Source organism: Pantherophis guttatus, chromosome 14 (genome assembly GCF_059756535.1).
Source record: "Pantherophis guttatus breed Tessera chromosome 14, ASM5975653v1, whole genome shotgun sequence".
Taxonomy (NCBI): domain Eukaryota; kingdom Metazoa; phylum Chordata; class Lepidosauria; order Squamata; family Colubridae; genus Pantherophis; species Pantherophis guttatus.
The window spans coordinates 15592530-15617531 of NC_142076.1; the positions used below are offsets into that span (position 1 = coordinate 15592530).

Genomic DNA, 25002 nt, shown 5'->3' on the forward strand with positions numbered 1-25002 from the left:
AATAATGTTTCCAGAGCATTTTGAGGGTGAATAAATAAATCCCTCAATTATTCCAAGAATAAGAAGTGGCACCAAGCCTTAAGTAGGATGAAATACAGCTAGGATGGGCTAATTTTCTGTCAAGCATTGAAGGTGATAATTCACAGGTCACAGAGCAAGGCAATGCTTGTCCTTTGCCTGCTGAGAGATGAGCAGTTAACAAGGATCTGGTGTCAGCCAGTCAAGTTATTATCTGATGAATTGCTCCCCTTCTTGGTTGCTTGAGGGGATGGGAGAGGGATGATTGGTCCAGGGTTTGAATCCTACCATCTCCAGTGAAAAGGATGACAGTACAGTAAAGCAAAAATATTGGGAATAACAGCCTGCAAAAAGAAGTGGCTTTTTCAGAGCAGAAACGTTATATGAAACTCACTTTTCTCCAGACTGTGAGTGAGGAGATGATGATAAGGCTTCCAAGTTTCAATATCAACTATGATAGATATAGATAAAAGACAGATGGGGGGAAAAAGAAATCAAGCAAAATCTAGATGTATCCCTTTTATCTCCTTCCCCTTCCCTTTCCTTCAGAGCTCTTTAAGCAACATTACTAAATATTATTTTTATAGTTTTTAATAGCTTTTAATGATGACAATTTTATACGTTTATTGTTTTTTTCTTTTTAATTCACAGCTGTACGCTGACCAGAGTCATTCCCTTGTGAGATGGGCAGCCATATAAGTAGGATAGATACAATAGATAGGTAGATAGATAGATGCATCATCAAAAAAGCACAACGAAGCAGGCAAAATAACGCTTGTGACCATCGCAATAGCCTTGTGGTCACCCAATGATGATTTGGGTGCTTGGCAACTGGCAGATATTTAGGACAGTTGCAGCATCCGGAGTGTGTGTGTGTGTGTCCCATGAACAGCCTTTTGCTACCTTCTCAGTGGTCTCTGACAAGTCAAGTCAACGGGGAAGCCAACCGAACATCACTAGTCACAGTCATGCGATGCCTTTCTTAATGACCGCAGGCAAAAAAAGATTGTAAAAATAGGGTGTAGACATGTGATGCCTCACTTAATGATTGCATTGCTTAACAATGAATTTTATGGTCCAATTTTGGTCGTAAATTGAGGATTACCTGTATCTGTATCTCCAGTCTTCTACATGGCTGATGGTGGATCAGAACTAGAATCTTTCTGTTCCTAGTCTAGTGACTTAACCGCTTTAACTGCTATAACTGCTGTCTACCCATCCGTCTTTTTATTGTATTGACGTGTTCTCTTTGTGTTCTTTTTTGATTGTTTATTTTATTGTTTTATTATTTTACTTCTGTTTACACTCTTCATTTCTTCCTTTTTATTGTTGTAAGCTGCATAGAATAGCGCCATGGCGAGATAGGCAGCAAATAAATTAAACAATAATAATGATAAATAACCTACTGGCCTTCCGAAATAATTAGCCTGCCTACCTGCCTCCATGGATCTGTATTGATACAGATTGCTCTTTTTGCAAAATTCCTCTGCGACATATTTTAAGGCTCAAATCACCACTAGCTAAGTGATCCAGGAAGCTTGCAAGGCTGATGTTCAACTGGAACCTGGCTATTCCCAATCAATCTTACACCTTCACCACTGTACCACTCTGGCTTTTATTCAAATTTAATTGAAATTGGATAAAACCGAGCTGATAGCTCTCTAGATCTACAGCCCATGCAGGCAACATCTTTCTTTTCCATTAAAAGCTGCAACTTTGAGGAAAGGGTTTCTTTTCTTCTTTGCAAAATACAGGGGTTTTTTCCCCCCATTTGCATTTAGAATAGAATGTTATTCTATTGGAAGGGACCTTGGAGGTCTTCTAGTCCAGCCCCCTGCTTAGGCAGGAAACCCTACACCATTTCAGACAAATGGTTGTCCAACCTCTTCTTAAAAACTTCCAGTGTTGGAGCATTCACAACTTCTGGAGGCAAGTTGTTCCACTGATTCATTGTCCTCACTGTCAGGAAATTTCTCCTTAATTCTAAGTTGCTTCTCTCCTTGATTAGTTTCCAGCCATTGCTTCTTGTCCTGCCTTCAGGGGCTTTGGAGAATATCTTGACTCCCTCTTCTTTGGGGCAGCCCCTGAGATATTGGAAGACTGCTATCATGTCTCCCCTGGTCCTTCTTTTCATTAAATTAGACATACCCAGTTCCTGCAACCGTTCTTCGTATGTTTTAGCCTTCAGTCCCCTAAAATCCTCTTTGTTGATCTTCTCTGCACTCTTTCTAGAGTCTCCACATCTCAACATCATTTGTAGAAACCTTAGCTGCTAAGGAAAAATGCAGGTGTGAACGAGGATCTACGTATAACCACCAAAAGCAAAGGAACTCTTGATTGCCAACTTATCCAAAAAAACCTCAGTCCCTTCTCCTAACTCCATAAGCCGAACAGAAGCTTTCAACAGGGGTGGGGCTGCTGGGGGTTCACAGGGGTTCAGGAGAACCTCTAGCTAAGATTCTGTGCAGTTCGGAGAACCCCCAAATCCCACTCCTGGCTGACCCTGCCCACCCCTCCCCTCCCCTCCCAGGAGTCCCCATGTGACCCATTTTGGATGCAGGTAAGTGCAGGGCGTGCACAGAGGCTCAGGAAGGGCAAAAAAATGGGCCTACCGGAAGTTCGGGAAGGCTGGAAATGGGCCCATTTCTGGCCTCTAGAGGGCCTCCAGAGTCTGGGGAGGCCATTTTTGCCCTCCCGGAGGTTCAAGGAAACCCTCCGGAGCCCAGGAAGGGAGAAAATGCCCCCCCTCCACTGTGGTGCAGGAGGCCGATTAGGCCATGGCCACACCCATCCAGGAACCAGGCAGAGAACTAAAATTTTTGAAGTCCACTCCTGGCTTTCAACCGAATTTTAAGACAGGTGCATTTTAATCTCTCAGTTCTGGATTTTTTTTTTAGCAGACAAGGTCTTGGCTGTCGTCCACCGGAGTCAACGATATATTAGTTAGAATTCAACCAGAGTGTGCCTTTGCGCATGTTCTGAACCGAGACAGTTGCTTTTTGTACTGGAGCGGTGTGAAAAGGTGGAACACCAAGTTACTTCCACGTTCTTCCTTGAAGTCCCAACTCTGCAGGTTAACGTCAATTATTGTCACTGCGAGCTCAGAAGAAAACGTTTCCTTCACCTTTGATTTGCTTGCAAATTGTCTAGAGAAGACCTCCTCGCTTGAGAAAACACGACAATCATTGCGGGTAGTCCTCGACTTACAACCATTCATTTATTGTCCGAAGTTACAACATCACTGAATTTCTGATGAAGTCAATTGCACTGATTTTGTTCTGCAGGTTATTAGCATTAAAGGGGAATCAGAAAGAGTTAGGAAGGGAGGAGGGAAATCGTGTTAAGTCTTTGGCTACAAAATAGAGGCGTTGTCAGCACTTTAAACTGCAATTACTCTAGTGCTGACATAAGAAGGAGAAGCGGAGGTGTCTGGAAAGGGACGTTTGACTTTTCACCTACTTATTTTCCCTGGAGATAATATCCCCTAGGAGATGGGAGGGGAGGGGGGAAATTCCTTTGAACTGGAGCAGTAGATTAGGGGCAGAGTGATTTGGAAGATGGCCAATGAGTGCAGGGGAGGGAGGAATGGAAAGGGAGGGTTTTGGGTCTGGAAGTCAGTGTTGGCTACGATGGAGTCGGACTTTGAATGTCGTGCTTAAAAAATGGGAGTTTTCTTCAAAGACTTTGTTTGAAATGCAATTTATTTGAGATGACCTCGAAACCTGACAGGCGTCCTGTAGCATGACCAAGGCTAAACAACGTAGGGCCTAAGCCTACGTCCTACAGAGGCTTTACTCCAAGTACAGTCGGGTTTCATTGCAATTTTTGCAACTCGACTTACAATCTTTCATTTACTGACCGAAGTTACAATAGCAATGAAAAAAAGGTATGTATTACAATTTTTCACCCTTATGACTGTTGTAGCATTCTCATGGTCATGTGATCAAAATTAAGACAACTGACTCATATTTGCTATGGTTGCAGTGCCCCAGGGGTCATGTGATACCTTTTGTGGCTTCTGACAAAGTCCACCGGGAAGCCAGAGTCACTTAACAACCGTGTACCTAATGGTTCACTTAACAATTGTGGGCAAGAAAGGTTGTAAAATAAGGCAAAACTCATTTAAATAACTGTCTCACTTAGCAACAGAAATTTTTGGGCTCAGTTGTGGTTGCTAAGTCACAGATGACCTATGCGTGGTTTCACATGTGGTCTCGAGCTATGGTTTCTTGTAGCTGACTGGGATTCAAAGAATGGGCTTAGCCTTAGATCTTTGCTTGTAAACCATAATCTAGGTTTGCAAAAGATGCCAAGATAAAAAGTAAGTAAAGATTAAGGTTCCCCTCACACATATGTGTTAGCTGTCCCCGACTCTAGGGGGCGGTGATCATCTCCGTTTCAAAGCCAAAGACGTCTCCGTGGTCCTGTGGCCGGCGTGACTAAATGCCAAAGGCACACGGAACACTGTTCCCTTCCCACCAAAGGTGGTCCCTATTTTTCTACTTGCATTTTTTATGTGATTTCGAACTACTAGGTTGGCAGAAGCTGGGACAAGTCACGGGAGCTCACCCCGTTACGTGGCGCTAGGGATTCAAACCCTAGTTTGAACTACCGACCTTTCCATTGACAAGCTCAGCGTCTTAGCCACCGAGCCACCGTGTCCCTCAAAAAGTAAGTATCTTGGGCTTAATAGGATGTGAGAAGTCAGCCATGGAGGGCCTATTTGTAGCTAGACTAGTGTGTCTGTATCTCTCTCTCTCCCCCACTCTACCTCCCTCCTTCCCTCTCTCTCCTCTGTTGCCTTTTGCACTTGATACCCATTTTTATATATTTGCATAACATGGGGAAGAGACTTAATTGCCCTGAACATCCGGGAGCATTCTGGAAAAAGTCTTCAGTCCACCCTTCCGTGCCCTCTGTGAATCATACATTTCGCAGCCAACTTACACAAAATGTGGCCTCCTCCCCTTTCTTTTTCTTTTTCTTTTTTTTAATCACGCAGGGATGTAATCATTTAAACCTATTTCCCTTCAGAAGCCTCAAATTGCTTTGTGAGGTCTAGCAAAGGAATCAACAGAGGGTGACAGTGCTTTCTCTGAATGTGAAAAAAAAAGAAAGAGGTTCCTGCAATTATCCCTGTCCAGATAAGTAGCTCAGGAGGAACAAAGAACATGAGTCACCAAACCAACTTAATCAGTAAAGAGAAATTCATAAAAAAAAAAAACAACCAAAGAAAAAAGTCCTGAAATGCAGGGTTACAGCGAACCAGGAGAATCACACCCTTGCCTGCAAAAGTGGGACAACATTGCTTGGACATTTCTCACCTCAGCCGTTGCATTTGGATCCTTTAAACCAGGGGTGAAATCCTCCGTGGGTTGCCACCAGTTCGCTGCCCGCGCATGCACCGTGCGTGCCAAATGCACGCGTCGCATGGGAAAAGGAGCCTTTTGAAGGTAAGTAGAACAGCGAGGGGGGAGAAACAGCTGTGCCGCGCAATTTATATTCGCTAGAAAGCAGGATTTCCTGTTTTCTAGCTAATATAAATCGCGTGGTACAGCTGATCGTTAGAAATACCGGTTCGGACGAACTGGTACCTTTTTTTTTTACTTCCGGTTGGCCCGAACTGGTAGCTTTTATTACTACCGATTCGCCCGAACCGGTGCAAACCGGTAGCATTTCACCCCTGTTTTAAACTCCTTTGACAGTTACATGGACAAGTTCACGAAGGTTTCTAGCTAGCATGATGGAAGTGGTTTGTGCTTGTCTTCTTCCTAGGGTTGAGGAGGAGGGATGAGTCCAAGGTCACCAGGTGGCATTCATCCATAACGCAAGACTAGCTTTAGCACTCCTGGTCCAGCTCTTTAATCGCCTTGGACCCCAGGTCAGGATACAAAAGCATCTGTTGAGAGCGATCAGGTTTTTGTGGACGTCTGATGGAGAGCAACACAAAGAAAATGATAACATTTTAAACTCCGTTGAAAGGGATTCTGTAGAGGTTGCCTGGTCCTGAACTCTGCTTAGAGAAGACTCTTTAAAATCCTGAATCCTTTCGTGGAGCCAATTTTAACAAGGACTTGAAGAGATCAAGAGAGCCGGATCTGTTTAGCCTTTAAGAAGTCTGAGAGGGGGCATAATTGTATTTTTTCAAGCACACTACAAGACACAAGCTGTTCTTTCCTGTTGAGTACAGAGCACTGAATAATGGCCTTAAAGTACAAGGAGACGGATTCCTGATGAATATGAAAGAAACATTCCGAACGGTAAGAACTGCTAGCTTTTTTTGAGAAGCTGATATTGTTGGAAAAGCTAGAAGGAAAGAGAAGAGAATGACCTGTAGCAAGGTTGATGGACTTGTTTAGAGTGGTAATAGACAGACTGCCAGGAGATCGAAAAAGCCAGGTTCTCCAGATCAACTTGGAGAAGATTTATCCCTGTGGTTACCAAGAGTTAAAGCCAGGGGTGAAATCTAATTTTTTTTGCTACGGGTTCTGTGGGCGTGGCTTCATTAGTGGGCATGGCTTGGTGGTAAGGTGACTGGGTGGGCGTGGCCAAGTCAATGTCACTTTTTTGCCCTTTTTTAACCCACAAAACACAACACAACACAACTGGCTCACCCACAATGTAAAAGCAGCTGTGCTAGACCCAAAATGGCCCCTGCAACCAGCAGGAACCTCACACAGCCACAAAAAGCCCCAAAAAACCAACGTTCACACTTTACACACACAAAATTCCACATACAGCTTTGTGAGATTTTGTGTGTTTGTGTAGTTAGAGTGAAACACTACAGAAACACACTAAATCTCAGAAAGCTGCACAAATATTATTTTATTTTATTTTTATTTTTATATAAAAGCAGCTAAATTTAAAACTTCCTAAACTTTAAATGGCTAGGTTCTAAAAAAAGAGCAACTAAAAAAAAACACCCAATTAATTATTTTTTTTAAAGCTCCCAAAGGGGAAAAAAACTTACCCAATAGAACAGGGGTCTCCAACCTTGGCAACTTTAAGCAACTTTTTTTCTTTTAAACGGGTCTGACAATCCAAGCTGAGTTGCCTGATTAGCAGGCAACTCAGCTGGGATCGTCAGAGCTTAGCTGGTCAGAGCCATTTAAAAGGAAAAAAAGGCTCTGATGATCGCGCGGCTCAGCTGGGCTTGGGGGGGCGGGGGCAGGGATTTTTGCTACTGGTTCTCCGAACTGCCCGCCACCATCGCTACCTACTCACCTGAGCCGGTCTGAACCGGGAGCATTTCACCCCTGGTTAAAGCCAATATGACCATAGATAATCAAGAGTAAGAGCAGTTCAGTGGTAGGATAGATGATCTTAGGAAGATTGTTGGATATCCTTGATCAATCAGGCACTTGCTGCTGGTGCTTTAATTTCAGTCCCTCAATGAATGGAATGGCCTTGAAACCCTCCCTCATCTCTACTGTTCTATAAAAAAGCCATCCAAAAAACATATTGTTAAACATAACCTATGTGAAGAATTTCCTTTTCTCAGACCCAGATCCTCTATCCCTGCCATTCAGCTTCATTGGATGACCCTGTTGTGGCCCGCCGATGTCCAGCAGAGTCAGACAGTGAGGAGGTTGGGGAGGAACTTGGGCCAGTCCTGGGGGTTGGGGAAAGCTCAGACAAGGGCTCTGCATCGGAGGCAGAAAAGGAGGTAGACAGCAGCGAGGCAGAGGAACAGCTGGAGCCCGTTCCCAGTCCGCGCATGTGCAGAGCTGCCAGAAGACAAGAACAACTCCGAAAGCAGGGTCGACTCGAGAGTAAAGCCACACCTTGGAGGTAGTTGGCCCCTCTCATAGGAAATAAAAGAGGAGCGAACAGGGAGTGGGCTTTTGCAGGAAACAATTCGTTCGTTCCGTGACTCTGAGAGACTCTGTGCCAAGTTTTGCCTTGTACTGCAGTTGGAAACAAGTTACGTGGCAGCTTGCCAAATGAGATAAGGTGTGTTGAGAAATATTCCTTTGAAAAACTGTTTGGACAAACCTTGCTGACTGTGAACGAACGTAATTCACAGTCGTGTAAATAAAAGAGGTTTTGCCGGGACCAGTTCCTGCCTCCTGCTTGTTAAGGGAGCCTAGGTCAGAACAGACCCAAGATGCTGAAGGAAAGGGAGGCCAATCCTCCCTCAACACCAGGGAAAACGTGATACACCCTTTTTTCATGCTTCTTCTCACTTTAGTTTGCCTTAGTTCTAATCTCTTTCTCATGGAGGAGTCTCTCCAAGCAATTGCAGAGAATATCATCTGAATGTAATCTGCTTGTAACTCTAGAAATCTCCTTCCCAACAAGTGGGGAAGAGAAGATATCCTTCTGGGTCTCCAGCCCTCACTTCTGCTCTTGTTCTTGTCCATCCATCCTCCTTTTCTCCTTCTCCTTCTCCTTCTCCTTCTCCTTCTCCTTCTCCTTCTCCTTCTCCTTCTCCTTCTCCTTCTCCTTCTCCTTCTCCTTCTCCTTCTCCTTCTCCTTCTCCTTCTCCTTCTCCTTCTCCTCCTCCTCCTCCTCCTCCTCCTCCTCCTCCTCCTCCTCCTCCTCCTCCTCTTCTTCTTCTTCTTCTTCTTCTTCTTCTTCTTCTTCTTCTTCTTCTTCTTCTTCTTCTTCTTCTTCTTCTTCCTATTGCTGCCTCTGCCGCCTTTCTATGTGGCATCAAGCAGCCTCTGTAGCAGATGAGAACAGGAAGACTATGTATATTTTCTGGGGTGTGCATTTGTGGATGGGCTGATCTGTGCCAATGGACTTTAAAATGATGTTAATTCAATTCATGGTGCCCTGAAGGACCGGACTAGGGCTCTTAGTGCTAACTGTGTTCAGTTCCAGAAAGTTATCAACGGCTTATTAGTATGAATGGAAGAAGGGAGAAAGAATAAAGGAACAGGAAAGGAGGGGAGGAAGATCCCACATTGGACTACTGCCCTGCCCAACTAACGAGGCCAGTAAAGTGGCTTTTGAACACTTTGTACGTCCTCCATCTAGACGTGAGTCAGAGCAATGAGTTGCTCGAAGGCAAGACTTAAGAGAAAAGAAAGGGTGGGACATATGTTCCATCTGGAAAGAAGAAGCTTCAAGGGAAGCCACCAAATTTGAGATGGATGGAAGAGAAGAAAAGGAGAGAGTGGAGGAAACTTTTAGGGAATCCGCTTTCACTTTCAGGCCCTGGAACCTATAGCCATAGACCAGATTTGCAGGAAGTTGGATATGATCTCCCTTTCAAAACATGAGAGAGGGAGGGAGGGAGGGGAGAGAGAGAGAGAGAGAGGTGAATAGATGAATGGATAAGTAAGAAGATAAATGAGTGTATGTATTTATGGATGGATATGTATATAGATGGGTGGACAGATGGATAGAGAGAAATGGATGGAGATAAAAGGTAAAGGTAAAGGTTCCCCTCGCACATATGTGCTAGTCGTTCCCGACTCTAGGGGGCAGTGCTCCTCTCTGTTTCAAAGCCAAAGAGCCAGCGCTATCTGAAGACGTCTCCATGGTCATGTGGCTGGCATGACTCAATGCCAAAGGCGCACAGAACGCTGTGACCTTCCTCCCTATTTTTCTACTGGCATTTTCTTTTATGTGCTTTCGAACGGCTAGGTTGGCAGAAGCTGGGACAAGTCACGGGAGCTCACCCCGTTACGCGGCGCTAGGGATTCGAACCGCTGAACTGCCGACCTTTCAATCGACAAGCTCAGCGTCTTAGCCCCTGAGCCACCGCGTCCCCTTTGGATGGAGATACAGATATGTAAATAGGTAGGTGTATAGATAAGTAGGTGGATGGATGGATACATAGACACAGCCAGACAGAACAGTCAGACAGCGATGTAGATCGATACATTGGTGGGTGGGTGAATAAATTATTAATTGATTAGCCTTACAACATATAAAAAAACAAGAATATAATACAGGATCCAATTTTGGGGTAAAACAGTAAATACAGTAATAAAATAAAATAAAATAAGAGCCTGGATAGCTCAGCAGACTAATGCATTGTAATTTAACTCCAGCTGTCTGCAATTAGTAAGTTCGAATCTCCCCAGGCTCAAGGTCGACTCAGCCTTCCATCCTTTCTAAGATAGGTAAAATGAGGACCCGGTTTGTGGGGGCAATAAGCTGACTTGGTATAAATATACAAAAGTATGAAGGCTATTGCTTAACGCATTGTAAGCCGCCCTGAGTCTCCGGAGAAGGCCGGCATATAAATCAAATTAAAAAAATAAAATAAAAATCCAGATGTGCTAAATAGAAAGAATCCACATTCCTATAAATGCATCACCCTTTACAGGAAACCCCAATCTGTTCATTGTAATGGGCTCTTAGCTCAAGTGCATCCCCCCATCTCTTGTTGGTGCATTGCTGGACTAGATGACTTCCCCAGGCCCTTCTTATAATTCTGCAACAATTCTGCTGCAATAATCAAATCCATTGAGGATCTGAGAGATTCCCTGCCTTTTCTGGCATGCTGGCAATGCCTGTAGAAGCTTGTACTGCTGTTAAAGAAAAGGTATTAAGTAGAAAGCTATTTGTGCCAACCGCAAAGCTGGCTGCGAAGTGCCCGGGTTTTACATACCAGCAGCCAGCACAGAGTGACCCTTTGTCTAACATCTCTGGACCGGTGCCTGCTGGGCAGTATCCTATCTTTGGTGCTGATGCAGACATCGCAATCGGCATAAGCCAAACACAGGGATGCTTGGATGCAGATCGAGGGCCCAGGTGGCGCAACCCAACTTTTCCTTCACTTGGTTCCTGACTTAGCTTCTTATCTGACTTTGCACAGAACGCTGAACCGTAAGCAACTTGTAGCGACGCACAAACTAAACAGGGTTTTATTTTATTTATTACATTTTTATGCTGCCTATCTCACTGTCAAGTGACTTTGGGCAACTGTCGGGTACAAAGAATTAGGACCACACATTAAGCTGATTTATTGCTCAGGCCTATATTAATAAGTAGTCTTCAACTTAATTCATTTAGCAACTGTTCAAAGTTACACCTGAAAAAAGTGACTTACCACCAGTCTTCATATAACTGTCGTAGCATCCCCATCGTCACATGAACGAAGTTCAGGTTCCTCGGTGATTGGCATGTACCTACAGTGGTTCCAGTGTTATGGTAATCACGACCTTACTAGCTGGTTTCCAACAAGCAAAATCTATAGGGGAAGCCAGAATCGCTTAATAATGATATGATTCACTTAACAACCGCAGTGATTTCCTTAACAACCATGGCAAAAAACATCACAAGATTGGGCATGTCTCACTGAATGACTGCCTTGCTTAGCAACAGAATTTCTGTTCCCAATTGTGGACTACCTGTACACAAGGATCGAGTCAACTAACAGCAGTAAATTGGTGCCAGATAAAGAGTTAACAGAATTCAAGAGGGGTTGGATTTACCGGTAGTTAGTTTGTGAGAACGTAACGATTCCAGGCTGATTACTTGTTTGACTCCGCTCTCTTGTCTTTCCTTCTCCTGCATTGCAAGAAGCTTTTATTGCATTTAAGGGGGTTCAAGTAGCAATTTTCATACACTTGAGATTTTCATATGTTCAAGCAACTGTAGAGTTGAAAGGTGCACCAGCTGCTAATAAATAAATAAATAAATAAATCAAGAACCGCATTTGACTCTTACGTTGCTAATTGCTATCCTAAAAAAAAAAGAAAGAAAAGAAAAGCTTTCTTTCCAATGCCCATTTGGACACCAGTGTCACTCTGAAGAGGTTATTCCTTCACTTGTCTTTAATTAGCAGCAACAGCTGTTCTGCCTGATGAGCAGCTCAGAAATCATTATTCTAAATAGCATCCTGTTGACTTTTTGACACGCTCCTCAGTTTGAAAAAGCAATGAAAGTGCCCCCATCCCTACAAATTCTGCAGCAAGAAAATTCACCAACCAAACACTTCTCAAGGTTAGGGATTTTCAGAAGCACCGTGCTTTCAACATTGACATCTTGAAATCTGAACATTCTTCATGAGGATGGGGTTTTTTTGGGGGGTGGGGTCACAATATTAATACAGGTAGTCCTCAACTTACAACTGCAATTGAGCCTCCCCAAAAATTTCACGAGAAGAGTCCTCCATTCCTCTACCCGCAATAGAATACCTTATGACCAGGCTTGAAATTTTGGGCTTAGACAACCTTCGGTCTGATCTAAGCGTAGTACACAAAATTATCTGCGACAACGTCCTACCTGTCAATGACTACTTGAGCTTCAATCGCAATAATACACAAGCACACAATAGATAGAAACTCATGGTAAACAGCTCCAAACTCGATTGCAGAAAATATGACTTCAGCAACAGAGTGGTCAATGCCTGGAATGCTCTACTTGACTCTGTGGTTTCTTCCCCAAACCCCCAAAACTTTAACCTTAGACTGTCTACCGTTGAGCTCACTCCATTCCTAAGAGGTCTGTAAGGGGCGTGCATAAGCGCACCAGCGTACCTTCCGTCCCTGTCCTACTGTCCCCATTTATTCGTCCCCATTTCCTGTATTCATATCCATGTTTTTACTTATTCCTGTTATCTCGTACATGTTTGACAAGCTAAATAAATAAATAAGAATAAATAAATAAATAAAATAAAAATCTGTTGCTAAGCGAGACAGTTGCTAAGTGAGTTTTGCCCCATTTTACCACCTTCCTGGCCACAGCTGTTAAGTGAATCGCTGCCATTAAGTTAGTAACATGACTGTTAAAAGTGAATCCGGCTTTGCTTGCCGGAAGGTTATAAAAGGTAAACGCATGACCCTGGGACACGGCACCCGTCGTAAATATGAACCCGTTGCCAAGCATCCAAATTCTGATCATGTGACCACGGGGAAACGCTGCAACGGTCGTGTCAGCACTCTAGTGCTGGCATAAAGAGACGAAGAAGACGCTTGACTTTTCACCTACTTATTTTCTCTGTAGATAATATCCCCTAGGAGATGGGATGGGAGGGGGGGACATTCCTGTGAGTTGAAGTAAAGAAATGGGGAGACTGACTTGGAAGATGGCCAATGAGACGCTGAGAATTGGGGAACGGAAAGGGAAGGGTTTGGGGTCGGAGGGTCAGTGTCGGCTACGACGTAGTCGGGGACAGATTGTTGGTACTCAACAAATGAAAGATTTCATCAAAGACTTTTTGTTTGGAAATGCAATTTATTTGAGACGACATCGTAACCTGACAGGTCGTAAGCGTGAAAAGTCTTTTTTTTCCCCAGTGCCGTTGTAGCTTCAGTAAACGAAAGGTTGTAAGCCGAGGACCGCCTGTACTAATACTGGCCCAATTAGTCCTTGGCTTCCTTAGCTTCCTCTTCCAAGACATTTCAAAATCAGGGTTTGTTTGTTTGTTTTTCAATTGGTTGGACGTGATGCTGAAGACCTCTGGGTACCCTTTCTGCCCGGAGAAAGATGATTATCTGATACAGTCAAGATGCGGTTGTTACGATCACGAAGATCGGATGGAAAACGGTGACTTTTCAGCCCCTTCAAATCTCAGCTTCTCTGGTGCTTGCTGTCTGTCTTGCATGCCCCCGTATTCTCCGCTTTAGCTGGGATACCTCTGGCTGTTTTTCTTGCAGGGGGTTAACATGCGGTTGCTAAGCAATGGCATGGCAGACCTAGTTCTCCTGCGCTTTGTGTCGGTGATTCCTTTAACATGCTCTTTTAAAATGTACACAGTCATTCCTCTTCTTAACACCTTCCGGGAAAGGCTCGTTTCAATTGCCAAGCTTTTTCTTTTTTTTTTCCTTTCCCCATTCTGTCAAAAGACTTCTGCAGCTAAAAACCCAGCTGGGCTGAAGATCGTGCATCACACACACACACACACACACCCAAAGCCACTATTCTGACAATATTAAGAGCCTTGGTAGTACAGTGGTTTAATGTTATTAACACAGCTGCCTGCAATTACTGCAGGGTTCGAATCTCGCCAGGCTCAAGGTTGACTCAGCCTTCCATCCTTTCTAAGGTAGGTGAAATGAGGACCCAGTTTGTGGGAGCAATAAGCTGACTTTGCATAAATATACAAAAGGATGAAGGCTATTGCTTAACGCATCGTAAGCCGCCCTGAGTCTCTGGAGAAGGGCGGCATATAAATCAAATTAAAAAAAAAAAAATATTGGGAGTGAGAAGGGAAGAAACAAAAGAAATGTTTTTTATTGCTTTCTCGAGCTTTGGTTTTTCTCCTTGGTGCAGGAGAAATCGGTTGGAAAAAAATACCTGGGGTGCAAAAATCAAGGAAAAGTCCACTTTTAAATGAAATAAGAGAAAAAAAAAATACGGGGTAATTTTCTGGGTGCTCGGAGTTCTCCAATTGTAAAATAATAATAATTATTATTATTATAGAGGGCAGAGAACAGTATCATTCCAGTGCAGGGATGGGCAGCTGTGGCCCCTTTATGACCTGTGGACTTCAACTCCCAGAATTCCTCGTCCAGCTGGCTCAGGAATTCTGGGAATTGAAGTCCGCAGGTCATAAAGGGGTCGTAGTTGGCCACCCCTGTTCCAGTGTAACACAGATTTCTCTTCCGTATTCAATGTTTAAGATTGTAAGTGTTTTGGGGGAAGGAAGGACAAAATTCTCCTCTTCCCTCTTTTAATGTACTATTGGCCATCAACAGGCCTTGAAAATTCCCCATCACAGTACAGCCAATCCTTGTTTAGTGACTGCCTCATTTAGCGACCATTTGAAAGGGATGAAAAAAATAACCTTAGGACCAGTTCTTGCATCCCTGACCTTCATGGATCTGTCCAGCAAAGGAAAGCTGAAGTCAGATCATACTGTAAGCACCATCCCCATTTCACTTAGCGGCTGCTTTGCTTAAGGACCAGGCTTCCAAGTCCCAGGTGCAATCACTAAAGGAGGACTTACCTTATGATTGACTTCCCCCAGTTTCTCCAAAGGGAGAAGGAATTTTTGGACAATTTCTCAAAGTCAGGATTCCCCCTTGGACTTAAAGTAAAGATAAAGGCTCCCCTCGCATATACATGCTAGTCGTTCCTGATTCTAGGGGGCGGTGCTCATCTCCGTTTCAGAGCCGAAGAGCCAGCGCTGTCCGAAGACGTCTCCGTGGTCATGTGGCCGGCATGACTCAATGCCAAAGGTGCACGGAACGCTGTCACCTTCCCACCAAAGGTGGTCCCTATTTTTCTACTTGCATTTTTTACCTGCTTTCGAACTGCTAGGTTGGCAGAAGCCGGGACAAGTCACGGGAGCTCACTCCATTACGCCGCACTAGGGATTCAAACCGCTGAACTGCCGACCTTTCGATCAACAAGCTCAGCGTCTTAGCCACTGAACCACCAAACTTACTTGACTTACTTGAGAGGAAAACGGAACCTCTTGAGAACAGCCTCCTCCTGTTTTTCGTGTGTGTGTGTGTGTGTGTTAATAGAGGTGTAGAAAGCAGGAAGGCCTTCAAAGAAACTCCACAAGAGGAGACTTCACAACCAACAGCAAGAGGTTTGCGTATTTCCCTTGGCTAATTGGGAATGGAACCTGTGCGGCAATGCCCCACATCACATCACCCTCCGGGGAATCCTCCAAAATTCCCTTCAGCTTTGAAAGAGGCTTTAAAAAGCAAATTCTCTTTCATCCAAGTGCTTGTGAGCTGGTGAGAGAGAGAAGAAAAGCAGGAAAATTCTCTGCTTTATGTTATGGATCATGATGACATCACACACCACAGTTTTGACTGTTACAATCCCTTTCAACTGTGCTCAACTGCCTCGCATCGTAGGAGGCCACCGGTCCATTCAATTCTTATAGGAAAAGACCAAAGAAACATTCAGGAAATCCATGGATCAATACCCTAAGGAGTATGATTATTATGGTCCATGGCATAAATCAGCCAGATGTTTAGACTGGATTTGGCATTTTTGTCCACCTATCGAGTCCTTCTCAAGGACCCGGGAGAGGCAGATGTGGCTGTTTGATGGTGTTCGAAGTATGTAAGCTGTTCCAAGTAAAAGCTGCCTTTTGCAATTGACAGATGGGGATTGTGTCAGTACTCAAGTAGTGCCCCACATAATTTGCAATTGCACCGAAATTGGTACCATCTTTTGTTTTCTCTTGCCACACTTCTATTTGGTTTTGGTGATTTTCTCCAGTTTTTCCTTCCCAAAAAGTGCTTTTCAAGAGGCAACTTTCTTTCTTTTTTTCCCCTTGAAGACATTTCGCTTCTCATCCGAGAAGCTTCTTCAGTTTTGAACTGAAGTTTTGAACTGAAGAAGCTTCTTGGATGAGAAGCGAAATGTCTTCAAGGAAAAGAAAACAACAACAACAAGGAAGTCCAGCTGTCTTTAGTTCTTCCTCTTCTCTTCTGCTGTCTCCACTTACTGCCACATCCACTATCATATTTTTATTTTATAAAAATAAGACATATTTTTTTTGTCTTTCTTATTAACAATTCTTAAGTCTGAGGGGTTATGTAACAGGCGCCTGTTTGAATTCTAAAGTCCCAGAGCATCATATTGGATTTTCAGATGTACAGGTAGTCCTCAATTTACACCCCCTTCATTTAGTGACCGTTGGAAGCTACAGTGGCACTGAAAAAAGGTGACCTATGACCATTTCCCCACACTTACAACCATTGCAAAATCCCCATGGTCACATGATCCAAATTCAGACACTTGGCCAACCAACTCATATTTGTGGTCGTTGAGGTGTCCCAGGATCGTGTGATCCACTTTTGGTGACCTTCTGACAAGCAAGGTCAATGGGGAAGCCAGATTCACTGAACAACTGTGGTCCTAAATTAACAACTGCAGTGATTCACTTAACAACTGTGGCAAGGTCGTAAAATGAGGCATAATTCACTTCACTGTCTTGCTGAGCAACGGAAATGTTTGGGCTCATTTGTGACCGTATATCGAGGGCTACCTGTAACCCAAGAGAAAATAACCTGATGAACACAATCTGATATATGTCACTCATGCCCTGGTTACTTCCCGCTTGGATTACTGCAATTCCCTCTACATGGGCCTGCCCCTGAGATGCACCCGGAGACTCCAGCTGATCCAGAATGCAGCCGCACGGGTTGTTACGGGAGCCCCTCATTACTCCCATATAACACCCCTCCTGCGTGAGCTGCACTGGTTACCAGTGGTTCTCCGAGTCCGCTTCAAGGTGCTAGTCCTCACCTATAAGGCCCTTCATGACTTAGGTCCGGGATATTTGCATGACCTTCTCCTGCCTGCCTCTCACCGTCCTGTTCGCTCACATAGGGCTGCTCTCCTCAGGGTTCCGACGGGGAGCCAATGTCACCTTGCTGTGCCCAGGGGTAGGGCGTTCTCTGTGGGTGCTCCCACCCTCTGGAATGAATTACCTACCGAGCTCCGGACGGCTCCTGATCTCCGCTTCCGTCGGGACTTGAAGACTTGGCTGTTCGAACAAATAGGCTGACTCTGATCCCGGGTTTTATTATTTACTATTAATTAATTCTTTGGATTAAATTATGATTTTATTGTACTTGTTTCTTAACTTGTGTTCGCCACCCTGAGTCCTTCGGGAGAATGGCGGCATATAAATACACGTAATAATAATAAATAAATAAATAAATATACCAATCTTTTTTTTTTTTTAATTATGATTACCAGGCGAAGAAGCTAAGATGCTAATAAGAGGCGTTTCGACTCGAAGAATCATGATTCAAGGTGAACAAGACGCTGACATTAATCCCGAAGTCCCTCCGCGGTGTTCTCCAAGTTCATGTGAGGACACGTTTCTCCTCATCACCCAGCCTTTCTTTTAATGAAGTCATTTTTCTCCAAGGCATTTCCATGCTTTAGCACACCTCATAAATACAGCTTTCCGCGAGATCTGTGGCAGGAGAGGAATCGGTTTCATTTCCCAAGTGGTAACATCTAAGTCTGCTTGTGGGGGAATCTGGAGGCTTTCAAGCGAATGGACAGACGAGGAGACCCCAAACTCTGCAGGAGCCTCACTTAGCAACGAACAAGGACATATATTCAGAGTTGGAAGGGACCTTGGGGGTCTTCCAGTCCAACCTCCTGCTCAAACAGGAGAAGACCCTGTTACCATTCCAGACAAGTGGCTGTCCAGTATCTTCTTGAAAGCCTCCAGTGATGGAGCATCCACAACCTCTGGAGGCAACCTCTGTCCCACTGGTTAATTGTTCTCACTGCCAGGAAATGGCTCCTTAGTGAATAAAATCCATGCATGTTTATGAAATACACGCCAGTTGCCACGTTTTGTGACGGTGAAGATGGTGCAACAGTTGTAAGCGCGAAGACTGGTTCGTCACTTTTTTTCAGGGCTGTAAGTGGTTTGAGGGCGTTTCTCAACCTTGGCAAATTGGACATGCAGGGAGAACAATTAATCAGTGGAACAGCTTGCCACCTGAAGTTGTGGTTGCTCCATCACTGGAGGTTTTCAAGAAGAGATTGGACAGCCCAGGATGGAATAAGGAACCTTGCCGTAGGCAGGGAGGTTGGAGTAGAAGACCTCCAAGGGCTCTCCCAGCCCTATGCTTCTAAGATGTCTGGATTTCAACTCCCAGAATTCCCCAGCCAGCGTACCTATGCAGGTAATCCTCAACTTAACAACCGCAATTGAGCCCAAAGCTTATGTTGCTGAGGAAGACGGTGGGGCAGGCTCTTGCAAATAGCCCCTTCCATCCAGGGGTGGATTCTACTTACCTTTACTACTGGTTCGCAATGGGATCGTGCATGCGCGCTCACTTCGCTCGTGCGCACACCTTGCTTCTGCGCATCCGCATCCGCAGATAATAATAATAATAATAATTTTATTTCTATACTGCCCTTCTCCCGAAGGACTCAGAGAGGTGTACAGCCTATTAAAAGCACAAGACAAACATCAATTAAAATTATTTAAAATTATTAAATAATTCAGCTCAATTTAAAACCCCAGAAATTTAAAACACCCAATTTAAAATTATTATGTTGATAGCCCAGCCTGGCGGAACAACAGGGTCTTGAGTGCACAGCGAAATACCCGGAGGTCGGAGATCTTACGCATTTCCGGGGGCCTCCGGAATCACTGATGATGACATCCGGGATGGTGGGCGGGGCCTCCTGCCAGTTTTACTACCGGTTCTTGCGAACCGGTCCGAACCGGGGGCAACCCACCACTGCTTCCATCTCTCTTAAGTTTCTGAGAAGACTTCTGGTGCTTATTTCTGAACACTGAGAACAATCCACCAATGGAACAGAAGTTGCCTTTGGAAGTTGTGGGAGCTTCATCACTGGAGGCTTTCAAGAAGAGACTGGACTGCTATTTGTCAGAAATGGGGTAGGCAGGGTGCTTGGGCGGAGGGTTGGACTAGATGACCTACAAGGTCCCTTCCAAATCTGTTAATCTGTAAATCTGTAAACTTTGAGCGGTCACTAAAAGAATAGTTGTAAGTCGAGGATTACCTGTACAGTTTTCTCCAGTTTCATGAGGGGATGCAAGGTTGTGTTGCCCTGTGATGAGTCAGAGGGCACCGGCTAGGTCAAGTCATTTTATTTGTGTGTGTGTGTGTGTGGGGGGGAAATACTGGATTTCTTTGACATATATGGCATTCATTTTCTCCAATTTCCTTCTCCGAATCTGGATCTCTGCTGACATTTACCTGCTATTTATTTGTTTAGTGTCAAGGTGTTGTGCTGCCTACCTTGGGAGCTTCAATCTACAGCTTTGTTAGCATATGTTTCATTTTGACATTTCTGGAAATGTTCAGCATTTGGGGGGGGTGGGCCACGCTGGAAGAAAAGTTAAAGGAGGGTGGTGGAGGGAAAGTTGGAGGTGGCATTTGAATAAGGTAAAAAGCTTCCTCGTAATAAAGCCAAGCAGATCCCTTGGAGATTACCCATATCTGTATATTTGCAGAAATTAATTTTAGCAGTTGAGTAAGCAAAATCGCTTCAAATCAACCTTATCTATAAAACGTTTTTCATTCTGTAAAACACCAATATTGATTGGTGGCCTCTGATTGTTGTTGTTTTTTTTTTTTATGCAGTTCGGTTGCCCACTTCGAAAATCTAACTTTGAAGTGAAGCCCTGATCTATACCGTCAACTATAGATTTTTATTTCTATAAAAGCGTAGGCACAACGTAAAATATGATAAGAATGGTTTCCAAACCACAGTGTCTTACTTCCCACCCAGCCTACTCAGTCAAAGTCAAAGAAACCATCACATGTAGCCATTGTGGTCTGTTAAGCGAGCGTTTAAAATAAGCCATAAATTAATATCAAGCACCCAAAACCTAGGTTGACATACACCATATGCTATGGTCTGCTTTACTATAAATAAGCCATGTTTGATGGTATTTACAGCTGCAAGTGATCTTTGATTTACGACCAGTCACTTAGCAACCATACCAAAACCAGGTCTTAGGATCTGGTTTTGACATTATGTCATCGCCCCACTCCCCCAGTCACATGGCAACTGACCAACATTGATGATTGTTTTCAGTGTCTCAGAGTCAAATAACCATGATTTACATTTTTGCTGGAAACTCAACGTTCACTTTCATTTTTTGTGGCAAAAAAGCTAGTTTCTGTCAAACATTGGAATTCACTTAATGACGGTGACATTCACCTTAATCGCTGTGACATTCACTTAACAACCTCTGCAAAAAAAAGGTTGTAAAAACCAGTTCAGTCATACGGTGACCTGCTTTAATGATGCCATGACTTACGGACATAACTGGCAGGCTCAATTCCAGTCATAAGTCAAGGACTACCTGGTTTAAACCTCATGACAGTCCGATTCTCACATATTTCTAAGCCAAACCTAAAGAAACCACAATGTGGGCTTAATAAGGATGTGTGTATCCCGTTAACATCTGATTTTGCACACAGCTCAACTGATCACACTTGAGCTCTCCAAAGTGCTGAAAGTATTAACCATCTTGGAGTTTCTTTCTAATGTTATGTCTTCAAGATGGAGTGATATTTGGTCATGCCAGCTTGGAATTATGAAAAACGGAAGAGACTCAGTTAGGGAAGACTTTGATATACTTTGGTTCTCCTCTGGTTTTGAACAAACTTTCATTCCACCCGCCTTTTATTTATTTTTATTTTATTTAAATTTGTATACCGCCCTTCTCCTGGTGGACTCAGGGCGGTGCACAGCCAAGTAAAAAACATCCAATATAAAATTTAAAAATTTAAAAGAATTATACCCTTTGGCCGAAAATTAAGAACCTTACGACTAAAACCCATTAAACAATTAAAAAATCTAATATCTCAAAAACGGGCGGGGGGGGGGGTGTTTCACGCCAGCCCTGCTTGATGGGCCTTAATCTATTTTATACATTCCCTTGGATTCTAACCCTTCACAAAATAGCTTTACCTTATTCTTTGCTGACAAGGGACTCAGTGCCTCAGTGGCTAAGACGCTGAGCTTGTCGATCGAAAGGTCGGCAGTTCAGGGGTTCGAATCCCTAGTGCCATGTAATGGGGTGAACTCCTGTTACTTGTCCCAGCTTCTGCCAACCTAGCAGTTCGAAAGCATGTTAAAAAATGCAAGTAGAAAAATAGGGGCCACCTTTGGTGGGAAGGGAACAGCGTTCCGTGTGCCTTTGGCGTTGAGTCATGCCGGCCACATGACCACGGAGACGTCTTCGGACAGCGCTGGCTCTTCGGCTTTGAAACGGAGATGAGCACCGCCCCCTAGAGTCAGGATCAACTAGCACATATGTGCGAGAGGAACCTTTACCTTTTATTCTTTGCTGTGTCTTAACCTGATTTATGCTTTTAAGTTGCAGAAAATCTTATTTATTTTTTAATGTAGAGAATGTGAAGCCAATCCCAGCTAACTACATGCCCTATGGCGCCATTTCTTCAAGGTATTTTTTAAAATAGGGAAATGTATGAAGTTGAGCCTTAAGGGCATTTCAAGGATTTTTGTTTTGTTTTGAGCTTGTTTATTTGACAGTGGTTAGGGCATGGGAGTGTACCAAATGTCACATTAACCAGATTGCTCACCTCTGACACACAAAGAATTGGCAACGGTGCAAGCCTCGTAATTGTATTTTGAAACACAAAACTCCAGTGGCCCAATCGGCTGCAGCCGGCCAGGGAGAAAACAAAATATCAAGTTACTGAGTAATTAAGGAATCTCCAAATCATTAATGATTAGTTTCCTTAAGGCACAGAACAGGGCAATGTTTATGGATGATTCACATGGCTGAAATGAGATAGACTTTAGGGGTTTTTTCACACCTCACACAGATACACACTTTTTCCACCTGAAGGTGGATTGGGCTGAAAGAGAAGGACTGGCTCAAAGTTACCCTACCAGATTTCATGCCTGAGGCAGGACTAGAACTCATGGTCTCCTGATGATCGTCCCAAGCTCAACCAGTTGCCTTTCATGCCAAAGGTGGACCTAGAACGCTCTGTCCCTGGTGATTGATCCACAGTCACCAGGGAGGATAAAAATCAATGATTTTCTAAAAATAATAATTTTAAAAATCAGATTTTTTTTTAATTTAAATAGGATTATTTTGATTTTTATCAAATTTATTTTAATAAAATGCTTTTGGAGTAAAAAATCTATCTAAAGATAGTTTTCTATTTAAGACCATTAATAATCTATTTTATTCGGTATGAAATGGAGCTTAGTCATGTAGCATGAGGCCGTATATTCTGCAATATTGGGGCTGTCGGTGAGTTAACAACGGGTCAGAGGAGGAGCCACTGCGGGACAGAGATGACAGTTGCTCTTTAAAAAGTATGATTTAAATTGAGTTGATTTAAATCAAGCCTTTTTTAGTAGTGATTTAAATCATTTATTTAAATTAAATCCACCCTCATAGTCACCCAGCCATTTTTTTTTATTGAAAAAGTTTTTCAAATACAAATTTTTCCCCCTTCCCCCCCCCCAGCCATCTTTGATGCTAAGGCTTGAAAGCAAGTTGGTGAAGGAATTCTGGGATTTGCAGTCCAAATATTAAAGTTGCTGAGAAACACTGCTGTAGATTCTACCTGTTTTGCTATGACTCATCCCAAGGTCTCTCTCTTATGCCCTGATTCCTTGGGGGGAAGGCAGTAATGGTGAAACCTGTCAGTCCAATACTTGGAATGGGGGGGGGAAATGAAGCCCTCCTTGCAAAACCTAAGGCTCATCTGTTGTACTTTTGATTTACAGTCGCTTGACTGTTTAAAGTTGTCCATTAAAAATTATGACGTCGGCTGATCGGAATCCTATTTTCTATGCATTAAGCACTTTTGTTGTTTGTTTCTGCTTTGGGCATTTTTGCTGAATAGCTCAGTGTTGTAAAAGGAATGTTAAAAGAGTGCGTGCATGAAAGTGCAGTGAATAGTCTGAGATTACTAATATCCTGTAAATCAGGTGCATTATTTTTAAAGGGCCTGCTGTGATTTATGACCTAAAGGGATAAATGGAGAAAGTAAGCTTCCTCATAAAATCCGGGGTAATCCCTTTCTCTTATTAAACCCCCATGTGTGGAAGTTCAGACAAATGTCATAATATAACATCATGCCTGTGAGCAGCAAATGATTTCAAGGGCACTTAAGATTTTGTGCCTGAGGTTTCCTTTGGAAGGAAATCATTTGAAGGTCATTGGTAAAGTACAAATTTGTACTTTATACAAATACAGATAGTCCTCAACTCATAACCAGAATTATGGTTGTAAGTCGTGGTGGTTGATAAGCAGATCATGTGATTGTGCCTGACCTTTTTACAGTGGTTGTTAAGTGAATGCGGTCATTAAACAAAAGTGCTTGTTGTTAAATAAACCCCATTTCCCTAATGGGCAGTAAACCAAAAGGAAACCCTTGAAAACAGCAAAAAAATGCTGAGAAGTGTTGGTCATGTGCTGCAGGGAGCCGTAAATGCAAGCTCAATTTCCAAGCGCCCAAAATGTGATCAAGTGATTGCAGGGGGGAGGGAACAGACATTGGCATTTCAAAAATGAGTCATAAGTAGTTCTGAAGAGGTCCTTTGTAACTTTGAATAGTTGCTGAGCGAGTGGCTATTAAACGAGGACAACCTGTAGTGGTCTTTGTTTCTATGTGATGTAGGAGAGCAGGCAGAGCTAGGGGGCAGAGTTAAGTGAGTCATCAGCCTAGAATTGTTATGTTCCTGCAAATGGTCCGAATCAAACCCCTCTTGAGTTCAGTTCAGCCTTATCTGCCAATTTAGTTTTGAACTTTAGTTAACTAGATTCTTGTGTTTAAGCATGAGCAATAAATCTTCGGAACTAAAACTTTAACAGATGGTCCTGATCCTTTGCACTTGACATGTATGGCTTGAATCTAAGCAAAGGAACAGCTTTGGTTTTCCAAAGGTTCAGGTGACACTCTCCCTCTTTCCACAACATTTTTCTAGGCTTAATACCTTAGTACCCTAAATATAGAGCCCTAACCTATCTCTGTTGACTTCTTAATGGACAGGTTCATAAAACAGACTAACCTAGAACAAGAAGACAGTCCCTGGAATCTGAAATCTTACTCAAGAGTATCAAAAAACATTTGGGGTTTTCCCTCTGATTGTATGAGATCTTCTCAAAGAGATTTGGAGAGCTCATATTTTAACTTTTCTTTCCCATTTTTTTTTTAATTTTATAAAAATATATTTTGCCATTTGGGGTTATTGTCAAACCTGCCCAAGCTAAGTCCCTAGGAAAGAAAGACCCTGACTCCATTTGGTTCAAGCAATAGGTTCTTTTATTAAGGATTAGAGGTTGCAGTAAAAGCAAGGCAAGGTCTGAGTATTTCTGCACAAAGTTACAAATCCGCCTCCCCCCCAGTGGTTCATGGCCCTCTCCACTAACTAGACCATCAGTGTCCAATAGCATCTTAGCTTCATGTTTTGAGAACCACTTTGATTATAGGCGGTTTCACCTTCTTTCCCAGGCCAGGCATCCTTGAAGTGGTGGAAGCTAGCTGCTTAGCACCTCTGGTTCCTATCAGTGTTCATCCTTTCCCCTAACATCTACCTTCTTTCCACCTGCACAGCTTCCCCAAGCAAGCCTAGTGAAGATGGCAGTGCTGACATTCGGTCCCCCTTGAC

The 25002-nt window shown here is 43.4% G+C and overlaps 1 protein-coding gene across 3 annotated transcripts in view; it reads left to right on the forward strand.

The window, feature by feature from the left end:
- Positions 1-25002, forward strand: part of IQCK (IQ motif containing K) — a 124445-nt gene that overhangs the window by 96374 nt on the left and 3069 nt on the right. Inside the window, exon 11 of one of the 3 annotated variants that reach the window (XR_004592697.3) lies at positions 17593-17706. The exons of 1 other annotated variant lie outside the window; for it this stretch is intronic. The gene's annotated coding sequence lies outside the window, so the exon portion shown is untranslated. Of the gene's footprint in view, positions 1-17592; positions 17815-25002 lie in introns of those variants that run through there. One more of the 3 variants, XM_034426255.3, reaches the window with a different exon arrangement.